Source organism: Lissotriton vulgaris, chromosome 2_1, assembly GCF_964263255.1.
Source record: "Lissotriton vulgaris chromosome 2_1, aLisVul1.2, whole genome shotgun sequence".
NCBI classification, from domain to species: domain Eukaryota; kingdom Metazoa; phylum Chordata; class Amphibia; order Caudata; family Salamandridae; genus Lissotriton; species Lissotriton vulgaris.
Window position 1 is genome coordinate 1690480055 of NC_141687.1, and position 14695 is coordinate 1690494749.

Here is a 14695-nt window from a genome sequence, read left to right on the forward strand (position 1 = left end):
CAGAACAATGTCATACATTCACCCCAGTACAGAGATCTAGGCCTAAATCCAACGTTTTTTTGGTCACCACACCACCCCAGTTCAAACATGGTCATATGCAATCAGCCTTGACCCTGTGCCTCATGGGAACAGTCGAGCCCGAACTGCAAAGCCATGTTTTCCCTGGACCGTAATCAAGCATCCTAGGGCCGGTTTCTGGCTATCAGCTGTCTACAGCCAGGATGGCTTGACTCCAGTGGCGTGGAGAATATGGTCATATAAAAATCAGCCTTGACCCTGTGCCATATGGGAACAGTCCTGCCCGAACTGCCAAGCCATGTCTTCCCTGGACAGGGAAGTCGTTCATGTCTTCCTTGGAAGGGTATGCTCAGATGTGAGTCCCGTGCTCTCCACACCACTGGAATAAAGCATCTCAGGACCGGTTTCTGTCTATCAGCTGTGTTCAGCCAGGATAGCTTGACTCCAGTGGCGTGGAGAGCACGGGACTCACGTCTGAGCATACCCGTCCCACTCGGGTGACAAATGCAAAAACAACACTTTATGGACAGAATGCAGAACAATGTCATACATTCACCCAGTACAGAGATCTAGGCCTAAATCCATTGTTTTTTTGCTCACCACACCACCCCAGTTCAAACATGGTCATATGCAAATCAGCATTGACGCTGTGCCTCATGGGAACAGTCAAGCCCGAGCTGTCAAGCTATGTCTTCCCTGGACCGGAATCAAGCATCCTAGGACAGGTTTCTGGCTATCAGCCGTCTTCAGCCAGGATAGCTTGACTCCAGTGGCGTTGAGAGAACGGGACTCACGTCTGAGCATACCCGTCCCACTCGGGGGGACAAATGCAAAAACAACAGTTGATGGACAGAATGCAGAACAATGTCATACATTCACCCCAGTACAGAGATCTGGGCCTAAATCCATTGTTGTTTTACTCACCACACCACCCCAGTTCAAACATGGTCATATGCAATCAGCCTTGACCCTGTGCCTCATGGGAACAGTCGAGCCCGAACTGCAAAGCCATGTTTTCCCTCAACCGTAATCAAGCATCCTAGGACCGGTTTCTGGCTATAAATCGTCTACAGCCAGGATAGCTTGACTCCAGTGGCGTGGAGAGCACGGGACTCACGTCTGAGCATACCCGTCCCACTCGGGGTGACAAATGCAAAAACAACAGTTGATGGACAGAATGCAGAACAATGTCATACATTCACCCGAGTACAGAGATCTAGGCCTAAATCCATCGTTTTTTTGCTCACCACACCACCCCAGTTCAAACATGGTCATATGCAAATCAGCCTTGACCCTGTGCCTCATGGGAACAGTCCAGCCCTTACTGCCAAGCCATGTCTTCCCTGGACCTGAATCAAGCATCCTAGGACCAGTTGCTGGCTAGCAGCCATCTAAACCAGGATAGCTTGACTCCAGTGGCGTGGAGAGCACAGAACTCACGTCTGAGCATACCTGTCCAACTCTGGGTGACAAATGCAAAAACAACAGTTGATGGACAGAATGCAGAACAATGTCATACATTCACCCCAGTACAGACATCTGGGCCTAAATCCATCGTTTTTTGTTCACCACACAACCCCAGTTCAAACATGGTCATATGTAAATCAGCCTTGATCCTGTACCTCATAGGAACAGTACAGCCCGAACTGCAAAGCCATGTCTTCCCTGGACCAGAATCAAGCATCCTAGGACCGGTTTCAGGCTATCAGCCGTCCTCAGCCAAGATAGCTTGACTCCAGTGGCGTGGAGAGAATGGGACTCACGTCTGAGCATACCCGTCCCACTCGGGGTGACAAATGCAAAAACAATGGTGATGGACGGAATGCAGAACAATGTCATACATTCACCCCAGTACAGAGATCTGGGCCTAAATCCGTCGTTTCTTTGCTCACCACACCACCCCAGTTCAAACATGGTCATATGCAAATCAGCCTTGACCCTGTGCCTCATGGGAAAAGTCCAGCCCTTACTGCCAAGCCATGTCTTCCCTGGACCTGAATCAAGCATCCTAGAAGCGGTTTCTGGCTATCAGCCGTCTTCAGCCAGGATAGCTTGACTCCAGTGGTGTGGAGAGCACGGGACTCACGTCTGAGCATACCCGTCCCACTCGGGGTGACAAATGCAAAAACAACAGTTGATGGACAGAATGCAGAACAATGTCATACATTCACCCCAGTACAGAGATCTGGGCCTAAATTCATTGTTGTTTTACTCACCACACCACCCCAGTTCAAACATGGTCATATGCAATCAGCCTTGACCCTGTGCCTCATGGGAACAGTCGAGCCCGAACTGCAAAGCCATGTTTTCCCTCAACCGTAATCAAGCATCCTAGGACCGGTTTCTGGCTATAAGTCGTCTACAGCCAGGATAGCTTGACTCCAGTGGCGTGGAGAGCACGGGACTCACGTCTGAGCATACCCGTCCCACTCGAGGTGACAAATGCAAAAACAACAGTTGATGGACAGAATGCAGAACAAAGTCATACATTCACCTCAGTACAGAGATCTGGGCCTAAATCCATTGTTTTTTTGCTCACCACACCACCCCAGTTCAAACATGGTCATATGAAAATCAGCCTTGACCCTGTGCCTTATGGGAACAGTCCAGCCCGAACTGCCAAGCCATGTCTTCCCTGGACAGGGAAGTCGTCCATGTCTTCCTTGGAAGGGTATGCTCAGATGTGAGTCCCGTGCTCTCCACACCACTGGAATAAAGCATCTCAGGACCGGTTTCTGTCTATCAGCTGTGTTCAGCCAGGATAGCTTGACTCCAGTGGCGTGGAGAGCACAGGACTCACGTCTGAGCATACCCGTCCCACTCTGGGTGACAAATGCAAAAACAACAGTTGATGGACAGAATGCAGAACAATGTCATACATTCACCCAGTACAGATATCTGGGCCTAAATCCATTGTTTTTTTGCTCACCACACCACCCCAGTTCAACCATGGTCATATGCAAATCAGCATTGACGCTGTGCCTCATGGGAACAGTCAAGCCCGAACTGCCAAGCTATGTCTTCCCTGGACCGGAATCAAGCATCCTAGGACCGGTTTCTGGCTATCAGCCGTCTTCAGCCATGATAGCTTGACTCCAGTGGCGTGGAGTGCAGATCCCTCAGGTGTCCGGAGATGTGGCTGCGATGGGGGATGTCCAGGATGAGTCGTGCTGAGGCGTTCTGGATCCGCTGGAGAATGCAGAACAATGTCATACATTCACCCCAGTACAGAGATCTAGGCCTAAATCCAACGTTTTTTTGCTCACCACACCACCCCAGTTCAAATATGGTCATATGCAATCAGCCTTGACCCTGTGCCTCATGGGAACAGTCGAGCCCGAACTGCAAAGCCATGTTTTCCCTGGACCGTAATCAAGCATCCTAGGGCCGGTTTCTGGCTATCAGCTGTCTACAGCCAGGATGGCTTGACTCCAGTGGCGTGGAGAATATGGTCATATGAAAATCAGCCTTGACCCTGTGCCATATGGGAACAGTCCTGCCCGAACTGCCAAGCCATGTCTTCCCTGGACAGGGAAGTCGTCCATGTCTTCCTTGGAAGGGTATGCTCAGATGTGAGTCCCGTGCTCTCCACACCACTGGAATAAAGCATCTGAGGACCGGTTTCTGTCTATCAGCTGTGTTCAGCCAGGATATCTTGACTCCAGTGGCGTGGAGAGCACGGGACTCACGTCTGAGCATACCCGTCCCACTCGGGGTGACAAATGCAAAAACAACACTTGATGGACAGAATGCAGAACAATGTCATACATTCACCCAGTACAGAGATCTAGGCCTAAATCCATTGTTTTTTTGCTCACCACACCACCCCAGTTCAAACATGGTCATATGCAAATCAGCATTGACGCTGTGCCTCATGGGAACAGTCAAGCCCGAACTGTCAAGCTATGTCTTCCCTGGACCGGAATCAAGCATCCTAGGACAGGTTTCTGGCTATCAGCCGTCTTCAGCCAGGATAGCTTGACTCCAGTGGCGTTGAGAGAACGGGACTCACGTCTGAGCATACCCGTCCCACTCGGGGTGACAAATGCAAAAACAACAGTTGATGGACAGAATGCAGAACAATGTCATACATTCACCCCAGTACAGAGATCTGGGCCTAAATCCATTGTTGTTTTACTCACCACACCACCCCAGTTCAAACATGGTCATATGCAATCAGCCTTGACCCTGTGCCTCATGGGAACAGTCGAGCCCGAACTGCAAAGCCATGTTTTCCCTCAACCGTAATCAAGCATCCTAGGACCGGTTTCTGGCTATAAGTCGTCTACAGCCAGGATAGCTTGACTCCAGTGGCGTGGAGAGCACGGGACTCACGTCTGAGCATACCCGTCCCACTCGAGGTGACAAATGCAAAAACAACAGTTGATGGACAGAATGCAGAACAAAGTCATACATTCACCCCAGTACAGAGATCTGGGCCTAAATCCATTGTTTTTTTGCTCACCACACCACCCCAGTTCAAACATGGTCATATGAAAATCAGCCTTGACCCTGTGCCTTATGGGAACAGTCCAGCCCGAACTGCCAAGCCATGTCTTCCCTGGACAGGGAAGTCGTCCATGTCTTCCTTGGAAGGGTATGCTCAGATGTGAGTCCCGTGCTCTCCACACCACTGGAATAAAGCATCTCAGGACCGGTTTCTGTCTATCAGCTGTGTTCAGCCAAGATAGCTTGACTCCAGTGGCGTGGAGAGCACAGGACTCACGTCTGAGCATACTCGTCCCACTCTGGGTGACAAATGCAAAAACAACAGTTGATGGACAGAATGCAGAACAATGTCATACATTCACCCAGTACAGATATCTGGGCCTAAATCCATTGTTTTTTTGCTCACCACACCACCCCAGTTCAAGCATGGTCATATGCAAATCAGCATTGACGCTGTGCCTCATGGGAACAGTCAAGCCCGAACTGCCAAGCTATGTCTTCCCTGGACCGGAATCAAGCATCCTAGGACCGGTTTCTGGCTATCAGCCGTCTTCAGCCAGGATAGCTTGACTCCAGTGGCGTGGAGAGAACGGGACTCACGTCTGAGCATACCCGTTCCACTCGGGGTGACAAATGCAAAAACAACAGTTGATGGACAGAATGCAGAACAATGTCATACATTCACCCCAGTACAGAGATCTAAGCCTAAATCCAACGTTTTTTTGCTCACCACACAACCCCAGTTCAAACATGGTCATATGCAATCAGCCTTGACCCTGTGCCTCATGGGAACAGTCGAGCCCGAACTGCAAAGCCATGTTTTCCCTGGACCGTAATCAAGCATCCTAGGGCCGGTTTCTGGCTATCAGCTGTCTACAGCCAGGATGGCTTGACTCCAGTGGCGTGGAGAGCACGGAACTCACGTCTGAGCATACCCGTCCCACTCGGGGTGAAAAATGCAAAAACAACAGTTGATGGACAGAATGCAGAACAATGTCATACATTCACCCCAGTAAAGAGATCTGGGCCTAAATCCATAGTTTTTTTGCTCACCACACCACCCCAGTTCAAATATGGTCATATGAAAATCAGCCTTGACCTGTGACATATGGGAACAGTCCTGCCCGAACTGCCAAGCCATGTCTTCCCTGGACAGGGAAGTCGTCCATGTCTTCCTTGGAAGGGTATGCTCAGATGTGAGTCCCGTGCTCTCCACACCACTGGAATAAAGCATCTCAGGACCGGTTTCTGTCTATCAGCTGTGTTCAGCCAGGATAGCTTGACTCCAGTGGCGTGGAGAACACAGGACTCACGTCTGAGCATACCCGTCCCACTCGGGGTGACAAATGCAAAAACAACACTTGATGGACAGAATGCAGAACAATGTCATACATTCACCCAGTACAGAGATCTAGGCCTAAATCCATTGTTTTTTTGCTCACCACACCACCCCAGTTCAAACATGGTCATATGCAAATCAGCATTGACGCTGTGCCTCATGGGAACAGTCAAGCCCGAACTGTCAAGCTATGTCTTCCCTGGACCGGAATCAAGCATCCTAGGACAGGTTTCTGGCTATCAGCCGTCTTCAGCCAGGATAGCTTGACTCCAGTGGCGTTGAGAGAACGGGACTCACGTCTGAGCATACCCGTCCCACTCGGGGTAACAAATGCAAAAACAACAGTTGATGGACAGAATGCAGAACAATGTCATACATTCACCCCAGTACAGAGATCTAGGCCTAAATCCATCGTTTTTTTGCTCACCACACCACCCCAGTTCAAACATGGTCCTATGCAAATCAGCCTCGACCCTATGCCTCTTGGGAACATTCCAGCCCAAACTGCCAAGTCATGTCTTCCCTGGACCGGAATCAAGCATCCTAGAACCGGTTTCTGGCTATCAGCCGTCTTTAGCCAGGATAGCTTGACTCCAGTGGCATGGAGAGCACGGGACTCACCTCTGAACATACCCGTCACACTCGGGGTGACAAATGCAAAAACAACAGTTGATGGACAGAATGCAGAACAATGTCATACATTCACCCAGTACTGAGATCTGGGCCTAAAATCAATTGTTTTTTTGCTCACCACACCACCCCAGTTAAAACATGGTCATATGCAAATCAGCATTGACGCTGTGCCTCATGGGAACAGTCAAGCCCGAACTGCCAAGCTATGTCTTCCCTGGACCGGAATCAAGCATCCTAGGACCGGTTTCTGGCTATCAGCCGTCTTCAGCCAGGATAGCTTGACTCCAGTGGCGTGGAGAGAACGGGACTCACGTCTGAGCATACCCATCCCACTCGGGGTGACAAATGCAAAAACAACAGTTGATGGACAGAATGCAGAACAAAGTCATACATTCACCTGAGTACAGAGATCTAGGCCTAAATCCATTGTTTATTTGCTCACCACAACACCCCAGTTCAAACATGGTCATATGCAAATCAGCCTTGACCCTGTGCCTCAAGGGAACAGTCCAGCCCTTACTGCCAAGCCATGTCTTCCCTGGACCTGAATCAAGCATCCTAGGACCAGTTGCTGGCTAGCAGGCGTCTTCAGCCAGGATAGCTTGACTCCAGTGGCGTGGAGAGCACGGAACTCACTTCTGAGCACACCCGTCTAACTCTGGGTGACAAATGCAAAAACAACAGTTGATGGACAGAATGCAGAACAATGTCATACATTCACCCCAGTACAGAGATCTGGGCCTAAATCCATCGTTTTTTGTTCACCACACCACCCCAGTTCAAATATGGTCATATGTAAATCAGCCTTGACCCTGTACCTCATAGGAACAGTCCAGCCCGAACTGCCAAGCCATGTCTTCCCTGGACCGGAATCAAGCATCCTAGGACCGATTTCAGGCTATCAGCAGTCTTCAGCCAGAATAGCTTGACTCCAGTGGCGTGGAGAGAACGGGACTCATGTCTGAGCATACCCGTCCCACTCGGGGTGACAAATGCAAAAACAATGGTGATGGACGGAATGCAGAACAATGTCATACGTTCACCCCAGTACAGAGATCTGGGCCTAAATCCGTCGTTTCTTTGCTCACCACACCACCCCAGTTCAAACATGGTCATATGCAAATCAGCCTTGACCCTGTGCCTCATGGGAACAGTCCAGCCAGAACTGCCAAGCCATGTCTTCCCTGGACCGGAATCAAGCATCCTAGGACCGGTTTCTGGCTATCAGCCGTCTTCAGCCAGGATAGCTTACCTCCAGTGGCGTGGTGATCAGGGGACTCACGCCTGAGCATACCCATCCCACTCGGGGTGACAAATGCAAAAACAACAGTTGATGGACAGACTGCAGAACAATGTCATACATCCATCACAGTACAGAGATCTGGGCCTCAATCCATCGTTTTTTTGCTCACCACACCACCCCAGTTCAAACATGGTCATATGCAAATCAGCCTTGACCCTGTGCCTCATGGGAACAGTCAAGCCCGAACTGCCAAGCTATGTCTTCCCTGGACCGGAATCCAGCATCCTAGGACCGGTTTCTGGCTATCAGCCGTCTTCAGCCAGGATATCTTGACTCCAGTGGCGTGGAGAGAATGGGACTCACGTCTGAGCATACCCGTCCCACTCGGGGTGACAAATGCAAAAACAACAGTTGATGGACAGAATGCAGAACAATGTCATACATTCACCCGAGTACCGAGATCTAGGCCTAAATCCATTGTTTTTTTGCTCACCACACCACCCCAGTTTAAACCTGGTCATATGCAAATCAGCCTTGACCCTGTGCCTCATGGGAACAGGCCAGCCCTTACTGCCAAGCCATGTCTTCCCTGGACCTGAATCAAGCATCCTAGGACCAGTTGCTGGCTAGCAGCCGTCTTCAGCCAGGATAGCTTGACTCCAGTGGCGTGGAGAGCACAAAACTCTCGTCTGAGCACACCCGTCCAACTCTGGTTGACAAATGCAAAAACAACAGTTGATGGAGAGAATGCAGAACAATGTCTTACATTCACCCCAGTACAGAGATCTGGGCCTAAATCCATCATTTTTTGTTCACCACACCACCCCAGTTCAAACATGGTCATATGTAAATCAGCCTTGACCTTGTGCCTCATGGGAACAGTCCAGCCCGAATTGCCAAGCCATGTCTTCCCTGGACCGGAATCAAGCTTCCTAGGACCAGTTTCTGGCTATCAGCCGTCTTCAGCCAGGATAGCTTGACTCCAGTGGCGTGGAGAGAACGGGACTCACGTCTGAGCATACCCATCCCACTCGGGGTGACAAATGCAAAAACAACAGTTGATGGACAGAATGCAGAACAAAGTCATACATTCACCTGAGTACAGAGATCTAGGCCTAAATCCATTGTTTATTTGCTCACCACACCACCCCAGTTAAAACATGGTCATATGCAAATCAGCATTGACGCTGTGCCTCATGGGAACAGTCAAGCCCGAACTGCCAAGCTACGTCTTCCCTGGACCGGAATCAAGCATCCTAGGACCGGTTTCTGGCTATCAGCCGTCTTCAGCCAGGATAGCTTGACTCCAGTGGCGTGGAGAGAACGGGACTCACGTCTGAGCATACCCATCCCACTCGGGGTGACAAATGCAAAAACAACAGTTGATGGACAGAATGCAGAACAAAGTCATACATTCACCTGAGTACAGAGATCTAGGCCTAAATCCATTGTTTATTTGCTCACCACAACACCCCAGTTCAAACATGGTCATATGCAAATCAGCCTTGACCCTGTGCCTCAAGGGAACAGTCCAGCCCTTACTGCCAAGCCATATCTTCCCTGGACCTGAATCAAGCATCCTAGGACCAGTTGCTGGCTAGCAGCCGTCTTCAGCCAGGATAGCTTGACTCCAGTGGCGTGGAGAGCACGGAACTCACTTCTGAGCACACCCGTCCAACTCTGGGTGACAAATGCAAAAACAACAGTTGATGGACAGAATGCAGAACAATGTCATACATTCACCCCAGTACAGAGATCTGGGCCTAAATCCATCGTTTTTTGTTCACCACACCACCCCAGTTCAAATATGGTCATATGTAAATCAGCCTTGACCCTGTACCTCATAGGAACAGTCCAGCCCGAACTGCCAAGCCATGTCTTCCCTGGACCGGAATCAAGCATCCTAGGACCGATTTCAGGCTATCAGCTGTCTTCAGCCAGAATAGCTTGACTCCAGTGGCGTGGAGAGAACGGGACTCATGTCTGAGCATACCCGTCCCACTCGGGGTGACAAATGCAAAAACAATGGTGATGGACGGAATGCAGAACAATGTCATACATTGACCCCAGTACAGAGATCTGGGCCTAAATCCGTTGTTTCTTTGCTCACCACACCACCCCAGTTCAAACATGGTCATATGCAAATCAGCCTTGACCCTGTGCCTCATGGGAACAGTCCAGCCAGAACTGCCAAGCCATGTCTTCCCTGGACCGGAATCAAGCATCCTAGGACCGGTTTCTGGCTATCAGCCGTCTTCAGCCAGGATAGCTTACCTCCAGTGGCGTGGTGATCAGGGGACTCACGCCTGAGCATACCCATCCCACTCGGGGTGACAAATGCAAAAACAACAGTTGATGGACAGACTGCAGAACAATGTCATACATCCATCACAGTACAGAGATCTGGGCCTCAATCCATCGTTTTTTTGCTCACCACACCACCCCAGTTCAAACATGGTCATATGCAAATCAGCCTTGACCCTGTGCCTCATGGGAACAGTCAAGCCCGAGCTGCCAAGCTATGTCTTCCCTGGACCGGAATCCAGCATCCTAGGACCGGTTTCTGGCTATCAGCCGTCTTCAGCCAGGATAGCTTGACTCCAGTGGCGTGGAGAGAATGGGACTCACGTCTGAGCATACCCGTCCCACTCGGGGTGACAAATGCAAAAACAACAGTTGATGGACAGAATGCAGAACAATGTCATACATTCACCCGAGTACCGAGATCTAGGCCTAAATCCATTGTTTTTTTGCTCACCACACCACCCCAGTTTAAACCTGGTCATATGCAAATCAGCCTTGACCCTGTGCCTCATGGGAACAGGCCAGCCCTTACTGCCAAGCCATGTCTTCCCTGGACCTGAATCAAGCATCCTAGGACCAGTTGCTGGCTAGCAGCCGTCTTCAGCCAGGATAGCTTGACTCCAGTGGCGTGGAGAGCACAAAACTCTCGTCTGAGCACACCCGTCCAACTCTGGTTGACAAATGCAAAAACAACAGTTGATGGAGAGAATGCAGAACAATGTCATACATTCACCCCAGTACAGAGATCTGGGCCTAAATCCATCATTTTTTGTTCACCACACCACCCCAGTTCAAACATGGTCATATGTAAATCAGCCTTGACCTTGTGCCTCATGGGAACAGTCCAGCCCGAATTGCCAAGCCATGTCTTCCCTGGACCGGAATCAAGCATCCTAGGACCGGTTTCTGGCTATCAGCCGTCTTCAGCCAGGATAGCTTACCTCCAGTGGCGTGGTGAGCACAGGACTCACGCCAGAGCATACCCATCCCACTCGGGGTGACAAATGCAAAAACAACAGTTGATGGACAGACTGCAGAACAATGTCATACATTCATCACAGTACAGAGATCTGGGCCTCAATCCATCGTTTTTTTGCTCACCACACCACCCCAGTTCAAACATGGTCATATGCAAATCAGCCTTGACCCTGTTCCTCATGGGAACAGTCGAGCCCTTACTGCCAAGCCATGTCTTCCCTGGACCTGAATAAAGCATCCTAGGAGCGGTTTCTGGCTATCAGCCGTCTTCAGCCAGGATAGCTTGACTCCAGTGGTGTGGAGAGCACGGGACTCACGTCTGAGCATACCTGTCCCACTCGGGGTGACAAATGCAAAAACAACAGTTGATGGACAGAATGCCGAACAATGTCATACATTCACCCCAGTACAGAGATCTGGGCCTAAATCCATTGTTGTTTTGCTCACCACACCACCCCAGTTCAAACATGGTCATATGCAATCAGGCTTGACCCTGTGCCTCATGGGAACAGTCGAGCCCGAACTGCAAAGCCATGTTTTCCCTCGACCGTAATCAAGCATCCTAGGACTGGTTTCTGGCTATCAGTCGTCTACAGCCAGGATAGCTTGACTCCAGTGGCGTGGAGAGCAAGGGACTCACGTCTGAGCATGCCCGTCCCACTCGAGGTGACAAATGCAAAAACAACAGTTGATATACAGAGTGCAGAACAAAGTCATACATTCACCCCAGTACAGAGATCTGGGCCTAAATCCATTGTTTTTTTGCTCACCACACCACCCCAGTTCAAACATGGTCATATGCAAATCAGCCTTGAACCTGTGCCTCATGGGAACAGTCCAGCCCGAACTGCCAAACCATGTCTTCCCTGGACAGGGAAGCCGTCCATGTCTTCCTTGGAAGGGTATGCTCAGATGTGGTTCCGTGGTTCGCGAACTGGGTTCGGTGGTTCCGAACCTGTTCAATAAAGATCGTCGGAAATGGACAATTTTGGTGTCAGCAGACCGCAAATGGCGAGTGTAGCGTGTCTGAGTGTTTTCGTATGAATCGATATAGGAGAACACTCCGTATTTAAGGATTTAGTTTGAACCTCCGGGTTCCATTTTGTATACAGCAGCCATGGAGAAGTGTGGCTCAGGGGTTAGAGGCGGCAGACCCGGAAGCTGAGATCGGCCCTGGACCAGGGTTCAATTCCCCGCCTCGACGGGGCTTGGGCTCAATAATTCCACGGACTTGATAATTCTCGCTCCGGTGCCTACTCGACTCACGGGTTCACACTCTGCGACTCTGGGCAATAGCTTGCTTAATCTCCACAACGGCCCCTCGCGGCGGGATGCCTGGCTTTCACCTTGTGAATACCCTGCCTGGGTTATCTCACAGGGGAATACCAGGACGGGTTCCCTAAGCAAGCGCTTAGATGCCTGCGATGTGGGTGATATGCGCTATATAAATATATGTACATTTACATTTACATTTACATTTACATTTACATTTTGTGTGGTTGCCCTAACATAGGCCCGATAACTGTGGCCGAACGAGTCCTTGAGACACGTACGCCTTAGCTGACTCCTGGGTGACCTGGCCGAACTGACTCCTTGCCCGAGGCTGACCTCGCTGAGCCAGTTCCTTGTTCAGCAGCTGGTCTGATAAAGATTAAAGAGCAGGACGTGCCCGAGTTTATGGCACACTGCTCCCACCTTTCTATCTCCTTTCTAATCTGTTTCTGCCTTTCCTTTACGACATAATCATTAATTTGGGTTGAAGGTTTTATGATGGGTTTGTCCGGCCTGATCGAACACGAAACCTGGAATTCGGTTGGTCATTTCTGGTGGGCTGGACAACGGAAAATGGGATTGCCTGAGATTGTCATCATACGCTACTTTTGAAATGTTACACTGTCATTGGTCAGTTTGTATGCACCGAATGTTAATTTGGAATGTTGCCTGAGGCTTGATTTTTGGCATAAAAGACCATGCTCCGCTTATTGAATTTGTGCAGTCTCTGACCAACCACCCGTGTGTGCTTCGTAGATCTCTGTTCCTGGTTGCAGCCAATAAACTTTGGTCTTTGACGTCATCAAGAAGTATCCCGTGTCTCTGTTTGCCAAGACAGGGGAACTCGAAGGTATCAGGCGTTCTCCCTGACGCCACTGGGTTCTAAAACCCGGTCCTTCAGTTGGCGCCCAACGTGGGGCGACTTCAGCGGTACCGGTCCAAGCCAGAGGTTCGTGAGAAGCTTCGTGTGAAAATTCTGGAGGAAGGCCAGCCACTTCATCGACCCCTGTATGTCGTCGTGGTCTGAAAGTCTTTGCTGCGGGGTTTCCCGCTTTCCGACGGCTACGAAGGACTGCTGCCCTGACTGTCGCCCTGTTTTGGAGCCTTAGACGTTTGTAGAGCGAGACGATTGAGGGGTCTTCTGGTGACGCCATCGACATTTCAGTTAAGTATAAGCGGAGCGTCTCCTAGTCCTTAGTTCGTTTGGTATCCTTTAGTGGATTGCTTGGATTTGGTACCTGCAGCCCCCAAAGCCAAGGGATTCGTGTATTCACGAGACTATCATTTCTAGATTCCCTTTGTTGTTTGAAGCTAGACTAGTGAGCAAGATGCCTGGTTTTAGCAGTTTTAGAAACTTGTTTAGTTGTGGTATATCGAAGGATTCCCGGTTAGAGGATTCGTGTCCAGTTCCACCGATCGGAACTCCTACATACGAGTTGTATGTGAAACATGGTGTGGGCCCTATTAGCTATAATGAGATCTGGGTAAAATATACGAAGAGTGACGGTGTCCTACAGTGGCCCCGTTACGGTAGTTTCAAAACTGAAATTCTAGATATCCTCGAGGTGAAGTTGTTCAAGAAAAAAGCCCAGCCGGCGATTTTTGACTCTTTCCGCATATGGCGCAAAGAAGCCAAACAGAAAGAAATGAAATTAGCGAAAAAAAATAAGAGAGAAAGAGGTATGTCAATGGTGCAAGCTGCCATTGCGTATAGAGATAATGAAGAAGAATAAGAAAGTGAACAGATGCTTAGAGTGAGGAAGTTAGCGGTAGATAGATGCTACCCAGTCTTGCCGCCTAAAGAGCAGAAAGACGAGAAAGATCTTGTGAAAGATCCTTTAATGTCGCATCTGTTAAATTCACCGCCACCCTATGTGCAGAATGCTACGGCACCACTGCCACCAGTCGTGGCTGTGCAACAGCCGGTTGTTTTGCCTCCTGTGATTCCTCTACAGCCAGCTTCTCCGTTGGCTGCTGTTCCTTTGGCGCAGCCTCCTCAGGGGTCGCCAACTTTGCCCTTTTCTGCAACTGCTACTTCTATGCCTGTTCCGACTTTGGATTCTTCTACTACTGTCTCGTCTTCCCTTGTTCTTCCGACTACTCCTTCTCCTAGACAGCGGATGACTGCTGCTTTTTCTGGTTTTCTAACTCCTTGGTTGGGACAATTGGGTATGTCTCCTGTGAGTGAGCGTAGACAATCGCGTAGTCAGTTGCCTGATATGGATGAACGAGTGGTTTTAGATCACATGGCACGTAGATGGGTTACATACGCGTCCCAGTACGATCTTGAGGGTATCATGAATGTTTTTCGGCAATGGGAAGCACCAAAGCAACGGTATGTTTTCAAGATCATGTGTGCGTTCCTCCATGAACAATGGACGGACGAAGTGGGTAAAGCTCCTGAAGAGTTGTTCCGACTGCGTTCTGAGTTTGCTAAAGGAACGATTGTGAGTCTCTTT